This window comes from Passer domesticus, chromosome 9, assembly GCF_036417665.1.
Source record: "Passer domesticus isolate bPasDom1 chromosome 9, bPasDom1.hap1, whole genome shotgun sequence".
NCBI classification, from domain to species: Eukaryota; Metazoa; Chordata; class Aves; order Passeriformes; family Passeridae; genus Passer; species Passer domesticus.
In genome coordinates, this window is record NC_087482.1 from 16,171,338 (window position 1) to 16,188,324 (window position 16,987).

General features: G+C 56.4%; 4 long non-coding RNA genes across 4 annotated transcripts; all 4 read left to right on the plus strand.

Annotated features, from left to right (window-relative positions):
• The first annotated feature begins 498 nt into the window (after nucleotides 1-498).
• LOC135307457 (uncharacterized) lies at nucleotides 499-1,489 on the plus strand. Its single transcript, XR_010368177.1, has 4 exons — nucleotides 499-573; nucleotides 662-733; nucleotides 821-922; nucleotides 1,381-1,489. It is a non-coding gene; the product is annotated as an uncharacterized LOC135307457 (long non-coding RNA).
• A 1,533-nt stretch (nucleotides 1,490-3,022) lies between these two features.
• On the plus strand, nucleotides 3,023-3,848 carry LOC135307438 (uncharacterized). The gene is made up of 4 exons (XR_010368158.1): nucleotides 3,023-3,114; nucleotides 3,434-3,505; nucleotides 3,594-3,665; nucleotides 3,753-3,848. It is a non-coding gene; the product is annotated as an uncharacterized LOC135307438 (long non-coding RNA).
• Nucleotides 3,849-5,489: 1,641 nt separating this feature from the next.
• On the plus strand, nucleotides 5,490-6,494 carry LOC135307480 (uncharacterized). Its single transcript, XR_010368204.1, has 4 exons — nucleotides 5,490-5,551; nucleotides 5,694-5,765; nucleotides 5,853-5,951; nucleotides 6,396-6,494. It is a non-coding gene; the product is annotated as an uncharacterized LOC135307480 (long non-coding RNA).
• Nucleotides 6,495-14,968: 8,474 nt separating this feature from the next.
• On the plus strand, nucleotides 14,969-16,589 carry LOC135307343 (uncharacterized). Its single transcript, XR_010368047.1, has 5 exons — nucleotides 14,969-15,030; nucleotides 15,232-15,303; nucleotides 15,391-15,492; nucleotides 15,653-15,760; nucleotides 16,413-16,589. It is a non-coding gene; the product is annotated as an uncharacterized LOC135307343 (long non-coding RNA).
• The last annotated feature ends 398 nt before the right edge of the window (nucleotides 16,590-16,987 follow it).

Sequence of the window (16,987 nt, forward strand, 5' to 3'; positions counted from 1 at the left end):
CTGATGCTACCGCCCAAGTGGGGAACAGCCCCATCTGATGCAGCTTTCTCCCTTCCTTTGTCAAGAGATGGACATAGCGCTTCAGTGGAAGGTGGTATTTCTTGAAGGAAGCACTCCATCTTCGGTGCGAGCCCCTGCTGCAGGAAGGAAGGCAAAGCCAGACAGGGGCACAGGCACAGCAGGTAATTGCTGTGCCGGGCTCAGGCCTGGCCGGGGCTGTGTGGCAGCAGCTCTTCTCCCAGGGCCTGCCCTTGCCCGGCCCGGCAGCAGCCAAAGCTGGAGGCGCCTCGGCTTCCAGGCCTCTGGAGCTGGTTCAGAGCCCCGGGGAAACGGGACTGGTGCAGCAACGTCCCTGGCGCTGCAGCTGCTGCGGAGCTGGCCCTGAGTGCCCAGAGGCCCAAGGCACAGGAGCAGCCCTGAGCGGGAGCCCTGCCGCCAGCCCAGGGCCAGAGCCAGCCCTGGCACACAATGGAAACAGTTCTCATCTTGGTTTGCTTCCAGACTGGGATGCTGGGAAGGTTCCTCCATTAGCCTGGCGCTCTGAAGTTGTGAAGCCCTCTGGTCATTCTGCAGGTATGTTCTCACTGTCCCACCAAGGCGTAATGTTTGACTGACTGGTAAGAACCAGGTGACAGAAGTTTCTGTGTCTCTTGTTTTACAGCTGTGTCTGAAGGGACAACTCCACCAACTCCTACCTTGGATGCTGCACAAAAGGCCAGCTCCCATGGCAGGGGTGAGTAGTGTGTCCCTGCTGACCCCACAGGCTGAGCCCTGCTTTTGTGGGATCCATTCCTGGGAAATGGAACTACTTTCTCTAAAGGTCCACCCACAGGAGAGACCAAAGACATGGCAGGCAGGAAATTCCAGGACCCATTAGAAATCATGTGGCAAATGCTGAAGGAACGTCTGCAGAGAAGGCAGGGTGGGTGCATTTCCCTCATGCTTCCCCTGGGATTCAGCAGCCGCGGGCTTTGGCTGAACATCTGGACACGCCGTGCCCGGCACAGCAGGAAGGGATCCATGGCAGCCTCGCTGCCCCGCTGCTGCTTTCATGCCCTGCAGGGCTGTTTCCCAGCCTGGCCTGGCTGCAGCTTCTGCCCAGCCTCTGCAGGAAGGCATTTGGCATCAGCTGGCAGACAGCCCCAAATGCACCACAGGCCATGCCCACCCTCAGATGCCCTGCAATTTCCTGGTGTCCAGGCAGATCAGATATTGGGGCTGTTTGGGGAAGGAAGCAGCCTTGGGTTGTCCCAAAATCCTGGGTGTTTTCTGATCTTTATGCATTCCTTTCACAAGTGATGCCTCCTGAAATTGTCCCCTTCCCCATTCCCAGTCAGGAATGTTTTCATCTGATCCAGCTGTCTCTTTTCCATTCTCCAGAAATGAAAGGAGAGCCTGCGGAGAAAGAAGCATTTCCCGGAGGAAGCAGTGGTTGCATGCCAGCCTCGGCTGAAGGAAGGGAGGCCATGCCAGGCACAGGCACAGGAGGTAATTGCCGTGCCTCTGGGCCTGAGCCCTGCTGAGGCTTGAGCTGCCCTCTCTGCTGTTTGGCAGTGAGGGCACAGCCTGGACTAGAGCAGCACAGCCCAGGGGAATTATCCCGAGCAGGCTCAGGGCACTGAGCAGTCCTGCTGGGGTCCCTCCATGGGAGACATGTCCTGAAACCTGGGAGTGACTGCACGAGGTGCCCACGGTGGGGAAAGGACAGAGGGGGAGAGCAAGGCTCCAGTGTGTCCTGAGAGGGCCTGGCTGTTTGCCCTTGGGATCTGGGGGGTTTCCCCACAGAAGGAGGGCAGGAGGGACAGAGGGAGGGCAGGATGGATAGCTGTGGCACTGCCTGCTGCAATTTTCCCCCATGCTTTAGGGAGGATTTCTTCTGTGTGTGAGGGGGAGAGTTCCAGGTCCCTGCACTGCTGCAGCCACCCCTCCCAGGGATGTTGCTGAGGGCAGGGAAAGAGTGTGGAGAGTGACCAGGAGCCAGCCCAGAGCTCCCCAGGCCCCTGGGCAGCTTTGGCCATGTCTATTCACATCTGGCTGCCATGGCCTTACCCGACTCCCTGGCAGTGCCCAGTTCCCTGTGGCAGAAAGAGATCCCAGCACACACTGGAAAATGTTCTCATCTGTGCTGCATTGTAGATGAGGGTGCTGGGAAGGCTTCTCCATCAGCTTGGATGAATAAAGTTTTGAAGCCCTTGGAGCCTCCTGCAGGTATGTTCTCAGTGTGCCACCAAGGAAGAATTGTAGACAAGCGGGCAGGCACCAGGTGACAGAAGCTTCTGTGGCTGTTGTGTTACAGATGTGTCTACAGGGAAGACTTCTCCAGCTTCTCCAGCTGCTACCTTGGATGCTGCACTCAAGCCCAGCTCCCATCTCAGGGGTGAGTAGTGTGTCCCTGCTGACCCCACAGGCTGAACCCTGCTTTTCTGGGATCCATTCCTGGGAAATGGAAATATTTTTCTCTAAGGTACTCCAACAGGGAAAATCCAAGATACAACAGATAAGATATCCCTGGAACCATCCAAACAGATGAGGCAAGAGCTGAAGGAACCCCTGCAGACAAGAGAAGGTGGGTGCATTTCCCTCATGCTTCCCCTGGGACTCAGCAGCCGGGGGCTTTGGCTGCACATCTGGACACGCCATGCCCGGCACAGCGGGAAGGGATCCATGGCAGCCTCGCTGCCCCGCTGCTGCTTTCACGCCCTGCAGGGCTGTTTCCCAGCCTGGCCTGGCTGCAGCTTCTGCCCAGCCTCTGCCGGAAGTTATTTGGCATCAGCTGACAGGCCATGCCCAAACTGTAACACACCCTGAGATCCCCCACTATATCCAGCCCTGCAGATTAGGAAAAGGGTGGCTGTTTGGTGGTGGAAGTGCTCTCATCATGCCACTGTAACCTGGCCATTTTCCTGCTCCATAAATTTCACAAATATTACCTCTGATGCCACCACCCAAGTGGGAAACAGCTCCATCTGATGCAGCTGTCTCCCTTCCTTTGTCAAGAGATGGACATAGTGCTTCAGTGGAAGTTGGCATTTCTTGAAGGAAGCACTCCATCTTCGGTGCGAGCCCCTGCTGCAGGAAGGAAGGCAAAGCCAGACACGGGCACAGGCACAGCAGGTAATTGCTGTGCCGGGCTCAGGCCTGGCCGGGGCTGTGTGGCAGCAGCTCTTCCCCCAGGGCCTGCCCTTGCCCGGCCCGGCAGCAGCCAAAGCTGGAGGCGCCTCGGCTTCCAGGCCTCTGGAGCTCGCTCAGAGCCCCGGAGAAACGGGACTGGTGCAGCAACGTCCCTGGCGCTGCAGCTGCTGCGGAGCTGGCCCTGAGTGCCCAGAGGCCCAAGGCACAGGAGCAGCCCCGAGCGGGAGCCCTGCTGCCAGCCCAGGGCCAGAGCCAGCCCTGGCACACAATGGAAACAGTTCTCATCTTGGTTTGCTTCCAGACTGGGATGCTGGGAAGGTTCCTCCATTAGCCTGGCGCTCTGAAGTTGTGAAGCCCTCTGGTCATTCTGCAGGTATGTTCTCACTGTCCCGCCAAGGCGTAATGTTTGACTGACTGGTAAGAACCAGGTGACAGAAGTTTCTGTGTCTCTTGTTTTACAGCTGTGTCTGAAGGGACAACTCCACCAACTCCTACCTTGGATGCTGCACAAAAGGCCAGCTCCCATGGCAGGGGTGAGTAGTGTGTCCCTGCTGACCCCACAGGCTGAGCCCTGCTTTTGTGGGATCCATTCCTGGGAAATGGAACTACTTTCTCTAAAGGTCCACCCACAGGAGAGACCAAAGACATGGCAGGCAAGAAATTCCAGGACCCATTAGAAATCTTGTGGCAAATGCTGAAGGAACGTCTGCAGAGAAGGCAAGGTGGGTGCATTTCCCTCATGCTTCCCCTGGGACTCAGCAGCCGGGGGCTTTGGCTGCACATCCGGACATGCCATGCCCGACACAGCAGGAAGGGATCCATGGCAGCCTCGCTGCCCCGCTGCTGCTTTCACGCCCTGCAGGGCTGTTTCCCAGCCTGGCCTGGCTGCAGCTTCTGCCCAGCCTCTGCAGGAAGGCATTTGGCATCAGCTGGCAGACAGCCCCAATTGCACCACAGTCCATGCCCACCCTCAGATCCCCTGCAAATTCCTTCTGTCCAGGCAGATCAGATGTTGGGGCTGTTTGGGGAAGGAAGCAGCCTTGGGTTGTCCCAAAATCCTGGGTGTTTTCTGATCCTCATCCATTCCTTTCACAAGTGATGCCTCACCTTCTCCATTCCCAATCAGGAATGTTTCCATCTGATCCAGCTATCTCTTTTCCCTTCTCCAGAAATGAAAGGAGAGCCTGTGCAGAAGGAAGTATTTCCCGGAGGAAGCAGTGGTTCCGTGCCAGCCTCTGCTGAAGGAAGGGAGGCCATGCCAGGCACAGGCACAGGAGGTAATTGCTGTGCCTCTGGGCCTGAGCCCTGCTGAGGCTTGAGCTGCCCTCTCTGCTGTTTGGCAGTGCGGGCACAGCCTGGACTAGAGCGGCACAGCCCAGGGGAACAATCCCAAGCAGGCGCAGGGCACTGAGCAGTCCTGCTGGGGTCCCTCCATGGGAGACATGTCCTGAAACCTGGCGGCGACTGCACAGGGTGCCCACGGTGGGGAAAGGACAGAGGGGGAGAGCAAGGCTCCAGTGTGTCCTGAGAGGGCCTGGCTGTTTGCCCTTGGGATCTGGGAGCTGTCCCAGCGGAAGGAGGGGAGGAGGGAGTGTAGGAGGGAGGGATGGATAGCTGTGGCACTGCCTGCTGCAGTTTTCCCCAGGGCTTTAGGGAGGATTTTCTGTGAGTTTGAGGGAGAGAGCCCCAGGGCCCTGGGCTACTCCAGCCACCCCTCCCAGGGATGTTGCTGAGGGCAGGGAAAGAGTGTGGAGAGTGATCAGGAGCCAGCCCAGAGCTCCCCAGGCCCCTGGACAGCTTTGGCCATGTCCATTCCCATCTGGGTCCCATAACCTTACCCGACCCCCTTGCAGTGCCCTTTTGCCTGTAGCATTAGGGGTTCCCAGCATGCCACAGATATGGTTCTGATCTCTGCTCCCTTTTAGACTGGAATCGTGACAGGGGTTTTCAGGAAGTCCTGATGAAGGATGGTTTGAAGTTCCTGGAGGATACTGGAGGCAAGTTTTCATTCTGCCTTTCCTGAGTGAATAATCAGGATCAATGCAACAGAAGCTCATTTATAAACCATTTCCCTTAACATTATGTAAGGGCTGATGGATTCTGAGAATCTTTCCCTGCTCCCTTCTGGATCCCTGAGGGATCCCACAGGATCGCTGTCAGTGGGAGGAAGGAACATTGATCTTTCAGTCCTCCTCCCGTGTGCTGTGCCAGTGTGTCCTTCCGTGTGCTCTGTGCAGCCACAGAGAAGAGCAGAGAGGGAAGGGGCCGGGCCCAGGGCTGTGCCCCGGGGCTGAGCCTTGTGGGCAGCCTGAGGATCTCCTGCAGTGCCACAGGAGCTCTTCTGTCCTGCCTTTCTTTGCAGCTGAACCTGCCAGTGAAGCTCCCACATCCAGGACTGAGCCTCTGGGAGATGCTGAGGGTAGGTCAAGGCCTTTCCCCTGGGAGAGCTGCCAGCTCAGAGCCCAAAGCTGGGCCAGGGAGGCATCGCTGCTCCTGCGGCTCAGTGGTGCCCGTGCAGATCAGCAGAGATGGCAGAAGCTTCTGTGGCTTTTGAGTTACAGGTGTGTCTGTGGGGAGGACTTCTCAAGCTCCAGGGCTGGATGCTTGGCCCCAACCCAGCTCCCATGGCAGGGGTGAGTAGTGTGTCCCTGCTGATCCCAGAGGCTGAGCCCCGCTTTTGTGGGATCCATTCCTGGGAAATGGAACTACTTTCTCTTAAGGTCCTCCAAAAGGAAAGACCCAAGATACTGCAGCCAAAACGTCTCATGAGGCAGATGAATTCCTGAGACAAACACAGAAGGAAGTACCCCGAGGACAAGGTGGGTGCATTTGCCTCATGCTTCCCCTGGGACTCAGCAGCCGGGGGCTTTGGCTGCACATCTGGACATGCCGTGCCCGGCACAGCGGGAAGGGATCCATGGCAGCCTCGCTGCCCCGCTGCTGCTTTCACGCCCTGCAGGGCTGTTTCCCAGCCTGGCCTGGCTGCAGCTTCTGCCCAGCCTCTGCAGGATGGAATTTGGCATTATCTGATAGGGTGCCCCAACTGTACCGTGGGCCGGAGATGCCCTGCCATTTCCCAGTCTCTGAGAAGATCAGGAGGTGCAGCTGTTTGCACAAGGGAGTGCACTGGCCCAGCCCCAATTACCTGGGCTATTTCCTGATCTTTACCTGTGACTTAGACAAGCATTGCCTCATGAAGGTGCCACCTCCCCAGTGGGGAGTGTTTCCATTTGATCCAGTTGTCCCTTTTTCCCTTTTTCAAGTGATGGACCAAAAGGCTGTGCAGAAGGAGGAGCACCCAGGGAGAAGCAGTGGCTCACTGGCACCCCTGCTGCAGGAAGGAAGGTGATGGCAGAGACGGGCACAGGCACAGCAGGTAATTGCTGTGCCGGGCTCAGCCCTGGCTGGGGCTGTGTGGCAGCAGCTCTTCCCCCAGGGCCTGCCCTTGCCCGGCCTGGCAGCAGCCAAAGCTGGAGGTGCCTCGGCTTCCAGGCCTCTGGAGCTGGTTCAGAGCCCCAGGAAATGGGACTGGTGCAGCAAGGTCCCTGGCGCTGCAGCTGCTGCGGAGCTGGCCCTGAGTGCCCAGAGGCCCAAGGCACAGGAGCAGCCCCGAGCGGGAGCCCTGCCGCCAGCCAGGGCCAGAGCCAGCCCTGGCTCCCGACTGGGCAGGGGCTGCGCTGGGTCCTGACAGGGCCTGAGCCTGTCCCCTGGGGCTGGGGGAGCTGTCACGGGGCCGGGAGGGCCAGGGGTGGCAGTGGCTGCTCAGGGATGGCTTTGGCCCTTGTCCCTGGTAGCAGCCACTGCCCAAGCAGCTGCGCTGCCCCCGGGCTCTCCTCCCGGCCTGCTGGGCTTTGTTGGCTGGCACAGCCTGTGCCAAGGGCCGGCAAGGTGCCTGCAGGCCCCAGCTCTGGGGGAAACAGAGAAAGTCCTGCCTGTATCCACCGTGCTGCCAGCTCAGCAGTGCAGCACAGCACGGGCTCACGCTCCCCATCGCTCCCACAGATGCAGCCAGCATCACAAGACCTGTTCCCAATGCCCAGGATGGCCTTGGAAGGGGTTTCTGTCAGGGAACAGGCTGCTGGCTAGGGTTACTGGCCGGCGTGCTTTGTTTGGAGCTTGTTTTCATGTTGTGCTGCTTTGGAATCGGGTATTCCTGGAACAGAAAACAGTGAGTGTTTTGTTGCTCTCCCCCTCCAACAGCTTCTTTTGAAAGTCTAACGTGGACAGGGAACATTCCTATTGAGACTGCAGTGGAGTTGTGGCCAGTCCATGATTGTCCAAATGACTCTGCTGAGGGTTCTGCTGCTGCCCAGTGCTTCCATTGGCCTCTCAATTGCTGGGCCTTGTCCTGGGGGCCCCGCTGGGGCTGCAGCCAGTGCTGGCTCCCACTGAGGCTGCCTGGCCAAGAGCAGCTCCAGGGGCACGGGGCAGAGGCAGAGGCAGGTGGGGAGGAGAAAGAGCAGGGCCGAGGTTGCCCTTGAAAGGCAGAGGCGCTCTGGGGCCCTCTCCTGGCCAGGGACCCTGCCCAGAGCCGTGCCCTGCTGGCCGGGGCCTTGAGGGGCAGCTGTCCAGCTGGGCCCAGCTGTGCCAGCAGCTCCAGCCGTGCTGGGGAGCCTTGCCAGCTCTGGGCCCTGCTGTGCACGAGGGTCCCTGTGTGCCACTGGCAGCTGGGGCCTCAGCCACCTCCTCTCTGCACAGGAGCACCTCGGGACAGGAGTTGGAAGACGGTGGCTGCACCTCACACCAGACAGCGTGAGCAGCTCCTCCAGCAGCAGGAACGGCCTGGACAGCCCTCTCAAGTCTTCTGTGAAGAGGACCCCAGAACAACCGTCTACAAGGAAGCCTCCTATTGCCCTGTAGATCCCACTGCCACCTGCTCTCCCCATGGGCCTCCCCAAGCTGCCTTCATCCCTTTTTTCTCTCCATCTGTCCCATCCCAGCCAACCCGAGTTCCTCTAGAGACCCCAGGACCAGCCCAGCACCTTCCAGCCCCTCCTGAGACCAACACATCCCTTCCTCTGCCCCTGAGCCCCCTGGCCTTGCCCTCTAAGCAGCATTGAAGGTGACACCCCACCCTCCCCCCCCCCCGCTTGCAGAGTAGGCAATGGCCCATTCCTCTGTTGAAATACAGAGAAGGATCTGTGTTGTGGTTTGAAAGCAAAACCAGTGAGAGACTCCAAGTTAGAAATACAATTTATTAGGAAAAGGGAAAAAAAACCCCAAAATACATGCAATAATACAAAAGAAAAACCACTGACAGGGTCAGAATACAGCCTGACACCCTGCTAGTTAGGGTGGTGGTAGCAGTCCAGATGAAATGGCCTTGTGGAAGTGGTGATCCTGTAGAAACAATCTGGTAGCTCTCATCCTCTGGAAAAGCAGTGGGTAAGGGCGGCGGTTCCTCTGGGAATCTAGTGGAAAGACTGCTTGTTGTGTCCCAAAACTCAGATTATATCCAGCTGGGGATGCTTAGCTCCTCCCCCATGGGCAGAGCATCTCACAGTGGGCTGATATCATTCTGCCTCATGCTGTGGGTCCTTGATTAGCCATTAAACAGAAATGGCTCTGGGAGGGAGTTATCTCTGAGTCATGTGGCAAGACATTGATGGGCCCATTAACAGGAGATGACGAAGAAACAATGCCCCTCCAGGTTTCAGTAGCTCTTGAGGATGGCATTAGAATACATCAGTGTCCAGGTGGCAGCAGCAGCAAAGCCCACCCAGCACCAGCACTGACTGAGCTCCATGCCCAGGAGGAGCTGTGGATGCCCACGGTGTGGGCAGGCAGAAGCCAGGCCGGGGCTGCTGTTGAAATGGAGGTTTTGGGCCGCTCACAGGCTCAACACAGTTGGCTGTGATTGGTCATCAAGTGAAAACAATCCACATGGAGCAATGGAAGATGCACCTGTTGCATTCCACAGCAGCAGACAGTTATTGTTTACATTTCTTTCCTGAGGCCCTCAGCTCCTCATGAGGGGAAAAATCCCAGGAAAGGATTTTTAATAAAATATCATAGCTACAGATAACTGTTTTACTCATAACACCAGGAGAAGACCAGGGAATGCAGGTAGCCTAGACTAAGGAGCTCCTCTGTCTCCAAGCTGATCCAAACCAACAGACGTACTCAGATAAGCACCAGGGGACCACAGTGCATGCACAAAGGAGAAAAGTTCAAAAGTTCAGTCATGAGGAAGACCACAGCCTTCGACCTCAGAGACCACCAAAGACCCCAGTGTGACCACCACAGGAAACAACGCGTGCCCAGAAGGGCGTGGATCTCATCGCCATGTGAGGGGAGGACAGGCGGGTCCAGGGGTTGAATGTGCATGGCGAGATTGTGTAAGGTATTGCATATGGAACATGTTTGTGAACAAAGATGTGGCTCAGTCCAGGGCTCGGGGCACAAGTTTTCACGAGAGCCATCTCGCTTGTGCCAGGCCCTGACACGCATACCCACTTCACAACTACATCAGGTTGTGGAGTGCCGCTATAGGACATGAAATAAAACAACGCAGACACGCATCTCTCCAAGGTAAAAAAAAGGCAGTTGAATTTCTGACTCCAACATTTACAGATTTCCAAAAGTGACAGTGGATTGGAGGGTGAAAGTGCCACCTCTCCAATGACACTGGACAAACCAACAGTCCATCAAATTTCTCCTCTGCAGAAAAGAATGCAAAACAATAAGTTATTTACATAAAGTGTTTGGGAAAGTTTGCTACAAGAATGTAAACATCAGAAGGCTTAGAAGAACATTAAAAACCAGGGCAACAGTGGAGTCTATTTATTCTGCAGATGGCTTCACTGTGACCAGCGGTGGGGCCCCGAGGGGATGGGGCAGCCCATGCTGAGCGTCCCTGGGCTGAGGGACATTTCCTTCCGCGGGATCATCTGGGCCCAGACCTCCTCCAGTGCCATGCCCAGGAAAAGAGGGAAGCCATCAAGAGTATCTCCAGGGACACAGCCTGACCAGCAATGTCAGCAGGCAAAACAAAGCTCCTCCCTAATTAACACACACTTGATAGGACCTAATTGATGGGCCATCACCAATGCAGGGTGCTGCACAGGGTCTGCTGCTCTCAGCCAGGGCCAGAAGGAAGGGAAGGGAAGGGAAGGGAAGGGAAGGGAAGGGAAGGGAAGGGAAGGGAAGGGAAGGGAAGGGAAGGGAAGGGAAGGGAAGGGAAGGGAAGGGAAGGGAAGGGAAGGGAAGGGAAGGGAAGGGAAGGGAAGGGAAGGGAAGGGCTGTGTGGCCTTGGGGTTCAACAGGGCTGGTGAGCAGCCCCAGAGACACAACAACCCAGGTGCAACCAGGCTTGATTTCCAGGTCAAAACACTTGGCGTAGCTGGCCTGGACTTCCCTGTAAGGCACGTGGGGGCTTTGGAGTCCCCCTAAGGTGCACGAGGGGCTGGGGTCCCTTGCGGCACACCCAGGGATAATTTAGGTTTCCTCTGAGTTATGGGGGGCACTGGGGTCCACTTCAAGTCATGCAAGGGATTTGGAATCCTGTGTGAGGCATGCAGAGGGTTTGGGATCTCTCCCAAGGTGTGCAGGGTGCTGGGATCTCTCCTGAGGCACATGTCAGGGTTCTGGGGTCTCATTTCACATGTAGAAAGGGCTGTGGACTCTCGTAAGCGTGCAGGTGCTTTGTGTCCCTCCTGCTGCATGCAGTGGGGCTGGAGTGTCTGCTGAGGCACGCAGGGGACGGGGACCTCCGGCAGTCCCTCCCGGGCCCATGCGGCTCGGGGCTGCCGCGGCCCAGGGCCAGCCGCCGTGCCGGGATGGCGGTGGCGAGGCGCCAAGGCGGAGCTGCCCCGCCGGGTCACGCTGCATCGGCACGGCACGGGCGGTGCTGAGCGCCGGGCAGGTGGCACCGCCAGCCCAGGGGCCACAGCCCCGGCCCTGCCTCTTTTGGGGCCGGGCACAGACAGCCCCGCGGGACGGGCACCGCTCAGCACCCGAGGGGACGGAACAGGTGCCAGAGGAGCCCCAGGAGCCTGGACAGGGCCCTGGCGTTGCCCGCCCGGCTCCCCCGGGCCTGTGGCCATCCCGGGCAGCTCTAGGCCGTGCTCTCCCCGGCCAGCGGGGCTCCGGGCCAGCACCCGGCTCCTGCCACTGCCCTGAGAATGCTGAGGGGATTTCGGGGCAGAACTGAACTTGACAGGGACAGAATTCATAGGAGACTTGTTTTGGCCTTTTACAAGGTTAACTGAGAAACAACTTAAAATCCCTGGCTAAATCGTCTGCTTTAACGCGTGGGGATTCCTTCAAGACCCTTCCTAACTCCCGTGGTGCCGGGCCGGGCCGCGTCCCAGCGAGCTCCAACACCCAGCAGCTCGATGGATGCAGCACGGCAGGCACCAGGGAAACGAGTCAGTATCCCTACAGCTGCCCGCTCTGCCTGCACGGCTGTCACACAACAGCAATGTTCCAGAAGGAACAGGCATTTTTACATCCTCAGGACCGTGTGATCTTTGGTCCTGGTGGTGGATCAGAGAGAAAAGCCAAATGTGACAGACTAAACTTGACTGTAGGAGAGGGATGCCTCAGCAGAGGGTCTGGGGACCTGTGGTGCCAGCCAGTGGCCCGGCACTCGGACACAGCAGGAAGACCTGAGATTATCACACTTCACCTGGGAGGGTAGAAAAGCTCAGGGGTTCTTTGTTCAAGGTCCCCCAGAGGCACCAGCTGAAGCCGCCACAGCTCCACCTTGATAAAAGTGTTTAAAAAGATCCAGAGGTCTGACACTCTGCTGTGGAGGACATTCCACATGTTATATTTGCCCAATTATCCAATCAAAAAAACCAAAAGAACAAACCCAAACAAAATGAAATGTAACAGCAATTTTAATTATGTAGCTTAATATATATACAATTGAATACACTCAAAATATTGACAATATAATTTGCTTTAAATTATGAATAATTTGTTTCTGATAATAGCGTATAAGCAAAAATAACCTCGCGGGGTATGCGTGGGGTAGGGGTGCAGGGCTTTTGGACCCCCGTCACCTCACGTACTAGCGTGTCAAGCCCAAATTCCCCTTTTTATGCTGTATGTCATTACCATCTCCTCCCATTTTCGATTCGTCACACTTGTATCACTGCCCTCATCATCACCTTCCCCACGCATGCTCCACACTTCTTTAAGTAAGTTGTACCACTCTTTGGGGATCTTCTTTGAGGAAGGCCTCTCCTCTTCCTCCATGTCCTGGAGTTCACCTTTTGGATTACACATGCGCACCAAGCTGCTACAGTATAAGCCAATATTGTGTTCTAACATTAAAGATGTGAATCTCATATAATCAACATTTGCCTGGTGTCCAACCAAATTCTCCTCTCTTCCAACAAAATTTAGTCATAGTTATCTCTTGCTTCCTCCTGTTCTGAACATCTGCAGGAGAAGGTTGGGGGTGGACCCCTCCTCTCCCTTTCTTGCTTGGCATGACTCCTTTAACTGGTTTTTTATTTCCAAATATTAATTATCAATATCGATTACTGTTTCAATTTTGTCAGCATGAATCATATCTATTTACCACACACAGTTCTCATCTTTTGGGCATTCAGAAGCTTTTGATTTTGCTTTGCACCCAAGGAAAATATACCCCCAAATGTGCACAAATAACTCCTTTAGCATGTCCTCCTTTTCAGCTGGTGTTTCCATTGTTCTCTGCTATCTTGTCCTCATCTTTCCACAATTCCTGTGCCTATTCAAGTCCAGCCTGGGATAGTGCACGCATTTGCTTTAGTTCTGTAGTGATTTATGGCCAGCCATCCTGCCAACCACACCCATTTCAATGTTGCAACAACCTAACTCTGGGCTGCAGTATGTGAATCACACTCTGCTGTGTGAGATGGCAGAGCACCAGAGCAGGCACTGAAGAAGGGGCATTCGGTACATTAGTGAAGTGAGTGCTGGAACCTGGGCTAGCTCTTAGAACTCCGGCACTACGGCAGGAGTCGGGAACTGCCTCGCTATGGGGATTTACCAGAGGCAGAGCCTTTAGTGCCACTTGCTCTCCAGTGCCAGACACAAGCCACGACAGGGACGAGGCACAGGAGAAAGGAGGAGGCGTCCCGTCTTCAGGTTCCGCAAGGAACAGCTTAGTCCAGGCGAAGAGAACAGGATGAAAAGCCCCTAGCTGTACTGTCCAAGGGGTTTTGTACACATACAAGTCATGGGGTGGATGCAAACAATGAACCAATAGGGAATGCTCAGGAGAGGAGTGAGGGGATTACAATAAGTGTCTGGGGCCAATTGGGGAAGGAGGGGGGAGAGGATGGGTCACAAGGGCCAATGGGGCTTCCAGGAGTAGGGGAATTCCAAAGGGGAGTTGCAGTCAGGGATTGGCCCAAAGGTTGGGGAACCAAGGGGCTGGGTTGCCTTGAGAGGCAGGGAAAGAGCTGGAACAAGGGGTGGGGAAGTGCACGAGGGAGAGTTTGGAGGGAGGGTAAAACCCACAGGTAAACCAACTCAGGAAAAAATGGGGGCACAACAGAGCCCTTAAACAAGACTTGAAATGGAATCAATAAAATAAATTTGAACTGCAACAATCAAGAGCATCTTCTGGGACGCAGCCTGACCAGCAATGTCAGCAGGCAAAAGAAAGGTTTTGCTGAGCAATGGCCCTTTGATGAAGCAAAACATTTACAGTCAGGGCAGTCCATTCATGCAGACGGGCGCACACTCTGGGGGTACAGCTGAGGCCATGAGGTCACAGCAGGGCTCTGGGGTCACAGCAGGCTGAGCTCGCAGCAGGCCCTGAGGTCACAGAGGTGCCAGAGGTGCCAGAGCCCCGTGGTTGCACAGCAGCACAAGGAGCCAGCAGTCAGTCCCTGAGCACAACTGTTGCGGCAGCAGCGGCGGTGGCAGCAGCGGTGCTGACGTTGGGACAGCGGTGTCGGGACAGCGGTGGCAGCAAGAGCTGCGGGACTGGCGGAGGACAAGGCACCATGGCCCTTGCTCTGCACCTCCTACTCCTGCTGCTCCTGGCCGTGGCCCTGCCTGCCAGGGCTGCCCAGGCTGCTCCGCTGCAAGCGCGGCGAGCAGGTGAGCCGGCAGCCTGGCTGCCCTTTCCCGGGACAGCACTCCCTGCTCCCTGGGAAGCGCTGGGGATGGTTTTGCCCAGGGCTTTAGGGAGGGTTTCCTCTGTGGGAGGGAGAGAGACCCCACGGGCCCTGGGCTACTCCAGCCACCCCTCCAGAGATGTTGCAAAGGGCCTGCAAAGAGGTTGGAGAGTGACCAGGAGCCAGCCCAGAGCTCCCCAGGCCCCTGTGCAGCTTTGGCCATGTCCATTCACATCTGGCTCCCACAGCCTTACCCAACACCCCTGCATTGCCCAGTTCCCTGTGGCAGAAGGGGATCCTAGCACACCATGGAAATGGTTCTGATCTCTGCTCCCTTCTAGACTGGAATAGTGACATGGGTTTTCAGGAAGTCCTGATGAAGGATGGTTTGAAGTTCTTTGAGGATGCTGGAGGCAAGTTTTCATTCTGTCTTTCCTGAGTAAATAATCAGGATTAATGCAACAAAAGCTCACTTACAAACCATTTCCCTTAACATAATCTTAAGGTTGAAAGAATCTGGAAACCTTGCCCTGCTCCCTTCTGGAGCCCTGAGGGGTCCCACAGGATCACTGTAATTGGGAGGAAGGAGCATTTAGCTTTCAATCTTCCTCCCGTGTGCAATGCCAGTGTGTCCTTCCGTGTGCTCTGTGCAGCCACAGAGAAGAGCAGAGAGGGAAGGGGCCGGGCCCAGGGCTGTGCCCCAGGGCTGAGCCTTGTGGGCAGCCTGAGGATCTCCTGCAGTGCCACAGGAGCTCTTCTGTCCTGCCTTTCTTTGCAGCTGAACCTGCTGGTGAAGGCCCCACATCCAGGACTGAGGCTCTGGGAGATGCTGAGGGTAGGTCAAGGCCTTTCCCCTGGGAGAGCTGCCAGCTCAGAGCCCAAAGCTGGGCCAGGGAGGCATCGCTGCAGGTGCCAGCACAGAACCATGCACGTGTGTGCCCTCGCCCTGCACGATCCCCTCACCGCTGCTGCGGCTCAGTGGTGCCCGTGCAGATCAGCAGAGATGGCAGAAGCTTCTGTGGCTGTTGAGTTACAGGTGTGTCTGCAGGGAGGAGATTCATACGTACATTGGTGGTTATTGCCAACAAGACCAGTCTGCATGGCAGGGGTGAGTAGTGTGTCCCTGCTGACCCCACAAGTTGAGCACTGGTTTTGTGGGATGCATTACTGGGAAATGGAAATATTTTTCTCTAAGTTCTTCCGAAGAGGAAGATGCAAGACACAACGGAGAAGATATCCCTGGAACCATCCAAACAGATGAGGCAAGTGCTGAAGAAAATGCTGCAGGGAGGACAAGGTGGGTGCATTTGCCTCATGCTTCCCCTGGGACTCAGCAGCCGGGGGCTTTGGCTGCACATCTGAACGCATGGTTCCCGGCACAGCAGGATGGGATCCATGGCTCATTCCCAATGAGGAATGTTTCCATCTGATCCAGATGTCTCTTTTGCATTCTCCAGAAATCAAAGGAGAGCCTGCGGAGAAAGAAGCATTTCCTGGAGGAAGCAGTGGTTCCGTGCCAGCAAATGTTGAAGGAGGGGAGGCCATGCCAGGCACAGGCACAGGAGGTAATTGCTGTGCCTCTGGGCCTGAGCCCTGCTGAGGCTTGAGCTGCCCTCTCTGCTGCTTGGCAGTGCGGGCACAGCCTGGACTAGAGCGGCACAGCCCAGGGGAATTATCCCGAGCAGACTCAGGGCACTCGGGTCCTGAGCAGTCCTGCTGGGGTCCCTCCATGGGAGACATGTCCTGAAACCTGGGAGTGACTGCACGGGGTGCCCACGGTGGGGAAAGGACAGAGGGGGAGAGCAAGGCTCCAGTGTGTCCTGAGAGGGCCTGGCTGTTTGCCCTTGGGATGTGGGAGCTGTCCCAGCAGAAGGAGGACAGGAGGGACAGAGGGAGGGATGGATAACTGTGTCACTGCCTGCTGCAGTTTTCGCCAGGGTTTTAGAGAGGATTTCCTCTGTGTCTGAGGGAGAGAACCCCGGGACCCTGCGCAGCTCCAGCCACCCCTCCCAGGGATGTTGCTGAGGGCAGGGAAAGAGTGTGGAGAGTGACCAGGAGCCAGCCCAGAGCTCCCCAGGCCCCTGTGCACCTTTGGCCATGTCTATTCACATCTGGCTCCAACGGCCTTAGCCGACCCCCTGGCAGTGCACAGTTCCCTGTGGCAGAAGGGGATCCCAGCACACCCTGGAAAGTGTTCTCATCTGTGCTCCGTTCTAGATGAGGTTGCTTCTCCATCAGCTTGGATGAATAAAGTTTTGAAGCCCTTGCAGCCTCCTGCAGGTATGTTCTCAGTTTGCTACCAAGGAAGAATTGTAGACAAGCGGGCAGGAACCAGGTGACAGAAGCTGCTGTGGCTGTTGTGTTACAGATGTGTCTACAGGGAAGACTTCTCCAGCTTCTCCAGCTGCTACCTTGGATGCTGCACTCAAGCCCAGCTCCCATCTCAGGGGTGAGTAGTGTGTCCCTGCTGAACCCACAGGCTGAGTCTTGCTTTTGTAGGATCCATTCCTGGCAAATGGAAATATTTTTATCTAAGTTACTCCAACAGGGAAAGTCCAAGATACAACAGATAAGATGTCCCTGCAACCATCCAAACAGATGAGGAAAGAGCTGAAGGAACCCCTGCAGACAAGAGAAGGTGGGTGCATTTCCCTCATGCTTCCCCTGGGAGTCAGCAGCCGGGGTCTTTGGCTGCACATCTGGACACGCCGTGCCCGGCACAGCGGGAAGGGATCCATGGCAGCCTCGCTGCCCCGCTGCTGCTTTCACGCCCTGCAGGGCTGTTTCCCAGC